We start from the raw sequence: 6486 nt of genomic DNA, 5'->3' as shown, positions 1-6486 counted from the left end.
CTTGTGAGGTAGAATCCAATTTTCCTTATTTTAGGGGAAAAAATTCCTTCCCGACTCCAATCGGACAATCAGAAAACTCCCTGGATCAATGACCCCTCTCTAGTAGCTACAGCCTGTAATATTATTTCACTCCAGAAATACATCCAGGCCCCTCTTGAATTCCTTTATTGTACTCACCATCACCACCTCCTCAGGCAGAGAGCTCCATAGTCTCACTGCTCTTACCGTAAAGAATCCTCTTCTATGTTTGTGTACAAACCTTCTTTCCTCCAGACGCAGAGGATGTCCCCTTGTCACAGTCCTGGGGATAAATATAAATAGATGATGGGAGTGATCTCTGTACTGACCCCTGATATATTTATACATAGTTATTAAATCTCCCCTTGGTCATTGTTTTTCTAAACTGAATAAACCTAACTTTGATAATCTCTCAGGGTTCTGTAGTCCGCCCATTTCAGTTATTACCTCTCCAGCTCTGCTATGTCTGTCTTGTTCAATGGAGCCCAGAATTATACACACGCTTGGTATAGGGGTATAACCTAGTCATAAGCCAAGTCTGCTTCTTTTGGTCCTTCAGGGTTTACAGGAGCCTTAATATGGTCCATTAAAGGTGATGTGTAGGGAAGTTTCTCTAAGGGTCATAGGTGCGTGTCTTCCAGATCAGAATTAATGGCCATAGCTGTTCAGTCTTTTCGCCTTATAACATACAACTAGCACGACGGCTATACTCTGTTATAGAAGCAAAGCACAGAAGAAGCACATTACATGCAGGAGTCCATAATGAAGATCAGTAGCTATCAAGGCACAGTAGTTATGCCACATTAGGTGCCCCCTCAATGGAGTTATGCCAGATGATGTGTCCCCTCACAGTAGTTATGCCAGATTAGATGTCACCTCAGTAGAGTTATGCCCACTTTTGTGCCCCCTCACTCTAGTTGTGTCCCCCCCCCACCTTTTGGCCCCCAATGCCCTCTCCAGACTGCAGCTACATTAAAGGGAAAAAAAAAAACACAATGTTTACCTGCTTCCCTGATGACGCGCTTACACACTCACATCGTACTGCTGGCTGTGCCGGAGGCTGATTCCCGGGTTTTCAGCGCTCCTTCCACAGCCAGCATCGCGCTGTGTATCCTGAGGGGGGAGCGCCAGATCTCAGAATAACAGTGAGCGGAGGGCTCCCTAATTCATTATGGAAACGAACAAGATGGCAGTGACAAGAATCGGGGCACATGCCCCGTCTGCCCCCCTTGCTACGCCCCTGATATAAGCTATATATTCAGTTTTGCTCAGATCCTACGGGTCTGGGACGCATGTGTTATCTACCTCATAGTTTTGCAATTGGTAAAGACAGAAGTCTTTTGTATTTCCAAGGTGCAGCAAAACTTTTGCATTTACAGAGTCTTGCGGAGTGGGACACTGCACAAATATCCAACTACAAGTAGTAGTAGTAGTAGGTTGCAGTTGTCCCTGCTGGCTTCAGAAAGGTGCAATATTATAGTTGAGGAGAAAGAGGATGAGCTTGTGGATTGGATGGCTCACTCCTTCTCTCAGTCACAGCAGGATGATGTGGAGGTGACTTTAGAGTCCAACACTGTGCCATAGAGCCAGGGGTCACAGCGTTCCTCCTGCTCCTCCTCGTTCCAGCCCTAAAGAAGGCTTTTAGTGGAGTCCTCTCTTTCTTCACTACCCATTCCTAGTGGGGCACCTTCCTTTTTCCTAAGAAGTGACAAGAAAAGCCCACCACGTGCTGCGGAAGAAAGTCAAGAGAGTCTCCCTGTTGACGACTTGTGTGAGAGCCCTCACCCTTTGGCAGCCCAGAGGAGGAGGTTGGGGAGAAGGCTGTTGACCCAATGCATACCTATGTTAATGGTGGTCGTACTGGTGCCACCTGTAACCACAGCATTGGTGGTGGAGCCAGCGACAGTGGCAGTAGGGGAACATACAGAGCAGGGTGCAGCAAACGGAAGGATGGCTACAGTAGTTGTTTTCTGGAGCTCCCTGTGCCTTTATGCAGTGATGGGAAAGGCACACCGGTTCTTCCCTTCAGGGCACCCTCTGGTTCTGGGGTTCTCCTCCTTGATGACAGTTGAGGTGCCCTTGATGTTGATGTTTTACAGTGCGACATAGGGTCGCTGTTGTCGTGATGACGCCAGCACCTTCCAGTGCAAATGTAGGATAAAAATAATGAATCCAGGTTAAACAATTCTATACAGAAGCTTCAGACACAGACAATTCAGGACAGATCAGACTTGGTATGAACCGGCTGATGTTACACAGAAATACAGTGGGTCATTTATTAAGAGCGGTGTTTTAGACACTGGTCTTAATAACCAATATAGCTGGCGGTGGATCCACCAAAGTTATGAAGAGCTGCAGGCCTCCCACTAGCTGGTACCAGGGTCCAGGGTTGGTTAAAATGTCAGCTTTACATCTTTGTTATTGCTCTAACACTGCACTGTCTGTAACTCTGACTGAACTTATTTACACTGAACTAAGGCACTGAACGATCTGTGCTAACTCACTCCTCTCCTTATACAGAGGGTGGAACCAGCCTCATCTAGTGGTGGCTGTGAGATATGGCCTATAATTATCATGCTTACAGAAATACACTGTGAATGCATACATGACATGACGACAGGATACTTTTGCACTTTGCAGTATATGAGACTTCTAGGAGCAGGATGCTTCAAGGGGAGGGAAGCCTAGGAGCCCACCATGATATCTCACGGTATGATAAAAGTGGTAGAGAGGGTGAGTACTAGTAATGGAAGAATATCATCATTGAATATCAATTTTATAGCAGGCCAGTGGGCTACAGGCCCGAAAAATTATGCATTCAGCGTACAGAAAAGAACAAGTGATTATGTGGCTGGAGGAAGATTAGACAGTCAATGGATATAAATTTTACTGAGGGCCAGTACAAATACAGGTCAAATACATATGTTTAAAATAACTAAAAATATAAAATTGCATTAAAAACATGGCTAACGAAAACCCCCCCTCTTGAAAAAACCTCTAATGATGATAATTGAAACACGTGGTCGACACAGGTGTTGAATTCCTACGAGGCCCATAACATTTGGCATTCAACGGACAGAAAAGGCCATTTTATGCTGCTGCATTTACCTAAGACAGGGACCGTTATTTGTTCTGAGTATTGGCGGATATTTGTGGGCTGTCATGTGGAAATTTAATTCAACGTGGTCGACTCGTCACATGTGTTGAATTTCTCTGAGATCCATTCCTCATTCATTTTTAGAAATGTGAGGTAGTCCACACTGTTGTGATCTAGGCGAGTGCGCTTACCGGTCACAATCCCCCCTGCTGATTGTCCTTTCGGACAGGACACTGGACGATGGGCAAACCAAGAGTTCCATGGCAAATTGTGCCAGCTCTGGCAACAGGTCAAGCCTGCACATCCAGTATTCCAGGGGTTCCTCACTTCTCGGAGCGTACACATCGGCCGTTAACCCGATCTAGTCGGAAACCTGACGGTTTAGGTGTTGCCCGAGGCTGGATCCAGAGTGCGGCTGTCAATGGGTTGGCTGACCAACACTTCTTCTTACCGCCCTCTTCTTGCATGCGCTGTTGGATTGGTACCCGCAACTGTTTCTCTGTGAATGGAAATTCCTCTGCCAACGCCCGCTAAAGCAGAATGCAGCATTTCTCGAAGCAAGGCCTGGAAGTGCTGCATTCTGAAAGCCCTCTGTGATGCTGGTAACATGTCCACCATTTTGTGTTTTTACCGGGGGTCTAAATACGTTGCCACCCAGTACTGGTCCTTGCCCTTTATGCTGTTGATACGGGGGTCCCTCTTCAAACACTGGAGCAGGAATGCCCTCATTTGCACTAAACTGGAAGTGGTGGAGTGGCCTGGCTCCTGCTTATTGTCCAGAATAATGTCGTCCTTGGTCTCTTCCCCCCAGCCACTGACAACACCAGGGATCCCAGAAAAGTTTAAAGCTTGCTTTTATTGCTCCAATCCTCTTCAGATTCCTGTTGACTGGTCTCAGATGGAGTAGCCCCCCCTGGGAATTCATCCAGCATTGCATTTTCCTCATCTTCCTGCTCCTGCTCCTCGACGGCTTGATCAATGACACAACGCAATGCACGCTCCAGAAAGAAGGAGTAAGGTACGATGTCACTGATGGCGCCCTGGCTGCGACTGACCAGTTTGATGATCTCACCAAATGGCCGCAGAATTCTGCATGCATCGCGCATGAGCAGCCACTGGCGCAGTAATAAAAAAACAAGCTCCACAGAACCTGTCCTGCCGCAGAGTTCGTACAGGTAGTCGTTAATGGCACGTTTCTGCTGGAGCAGCCTATCAAGCATATGCAAGGTGGAATTCCAGCGCATAGGGCAGTCACAAATCAGACGTCTGACGGGCAGGTGGTGTCGCCGCTGAACGTCAGCAAGGCGAGCCATGGCCGTGTAAGATCTTCTAAAATGGCCAGAGATTTTCCTGGCCTGCTGCAAGACATTCTGGACCCCAGGGTATTTGGCCACGAATTGCTGCACAACTAAGTTCAGGACATGTGCCATGCACCGCACGTGTGTCATTTTGCCCTGTTTCAGCATGCTCAGTAGATTGGCACTGTTGTCGCACACCACCTTACCAACTGTCAAATTGAGTGGGTTTAGCCACTGAACGGCCTTTGACCGCAAAGCTGAAAGGAGTGCAGAACCAGTGTGGCTCTTGGCTTCCAGGCACAACAGCCGCAGCACAGCATGGCAACGTCTCACCTGGCACTTCGAATAAGTTCTGGGGAGCTTGGGGGGTGCAGCGAAAAGAGGCGGTAGCAGTGGAAAAGGAGGAGTCAGACGAGGATGAGACAGAGGATGGAGTAGGAGGAGGAGAAGAAGAGGCAGGCCTGCATGCAATCCGTGGCCTTACCACCAAATCCACACGGGTGCCACGAGTTGCATGCTTGACGGCCGTCAAAAGGATCACCCAGTGGGCAGTAAAAGTTATGTACCTTCCCTGCCCCTGTTTGCTAGACCAGGTGTCTGTGGTCAGATGTATCTTGGCACCAACACTGGGTGCCAGAGATACATTAACTTGCCACTGAATGTGGCCATATAGCTCCGTGAGGCCCTTCTGGGAGAAATATTTCCTTTCGGGGACCTTCCATTGCGTTGTGCCAATGGCTACACATTTTCTAAAGGCCTCTGAGTCCACCAGTTAATATAGCAGTAGTTGGCGGGCTAGCAGTTCCGACAATCCAATGGTCAGCCGTTGGGCAAGAGGGTTATCCGGCATTATCATCTTTTTGCGCTTGAACATTTGGGCCGCGGAAGCCTGCCTTTTGCCAGATGAACGCGACAACGGCACGGTGGAAGGTGGAGTGGAGGACAAATGGGAGGAGAGAGGAGAAGGAGCAGAGGCAGGACGTGGAGCACCGGCAGTGTGGGTTCCTGTGTTGCTCCCACTGGGCTCGGTGATGGGAGGCCAGGTGCCTTCTTTAGGTGGTCGTCCCTAGGTGAGTGTTAGGCTTACCACGACTTATGCGTTGACAGTATAGGTTGGGAGCGCCAAATGTGACCGTGCATGGTGGATGGCTCGTTCCAGATAAATTAGCAGTCTGCTTTTTGCCTCCTGTGCACTGCAAGTTCTGCCTGCTTCTCCTCCTTCTCCTCCCTATCTGCTGCTCCGTCTCAACCTCTGAACTCCCCTCCTCTTGCTCTCTTGTGGGCACCAACGTGACACCCATCGACACGTCATCATCGTTACCTTCACCACCACTGACATTAGAGATTTCTGAGTAGGTAGCAACAGCGGGGACCACCCTCCTTGGGCTGATCTTGGTACTGTCAGACTGCTGTGTGGCGACCGTTGATACCTCCTCTTCCTGGTCCGATTCCAAGAATGGCTGCGCATCGGAAATGTCTTGGAATGGATAGGGAAATAATTCCTCTGACTCGAGCGGAGGGGAAATGGTGGTGTTGGTGTCTTTAGGGGTACACACAGCAGAGAGTAAAGAGGGTGAAGATAGAAAGGATGAGAAGGGTGCAGAAGCGGAAGGCTAAGTGAGCCAGTCAACCAAGTCTGGTGCATCCTTTGACGTAATCGCACGCACATTCTGCAACTTCCTACTTAGCCTGGTGCACCTGCCTGACCCCTACCACCCCTGCGGAATGGCCTGCCTCTTCCTCTGCTTGTCATTTTCAAAATTACCATGTGACAAAAGTCCCTATAGAAGAGCAGTATTTGTGGAAGAAGGTATATCACACCCCTGCCTCAATAAAAAAAAATTGGGGGGCAACTGTTATATCACACTAGTTGAAATTATTTGTTCCAATAGCGTTTGTCACTCTCTGTAGCTACGGTAACGCAGCAAAACCACAAACAAATGCTGCACTACCTAAATGCACTATATAGAAAGTATAATATTGGTATATCACACCCCTGCTTCAATCAGTTTTCTTTGGGGGGGCAACTGGTATATCACACCAGTAGAAATTATTTGTTCAAATAGCGTTTGT

The sequence above is a fragment of the Bufo gargarizans genome, chromosome 2, assembly GCF_014858855.1.
Source record: "Bufo gargarizans isolate SCDJY-AF-19 chromosome 2, ASM1485885v1, whole genome shotgun sequence".
NCBI classification, from domain to species: domain Eukaryota; kingdom Metazoa; phylum Chordata; class Amphibia; order Anura; family Bufonidae; genus Bufo; species Bufo gargarizans.
The sequence above is the reverse complement of the archived record's forward strand: the minus strand, read 5'-3'. Positions refer to the sequence as shown.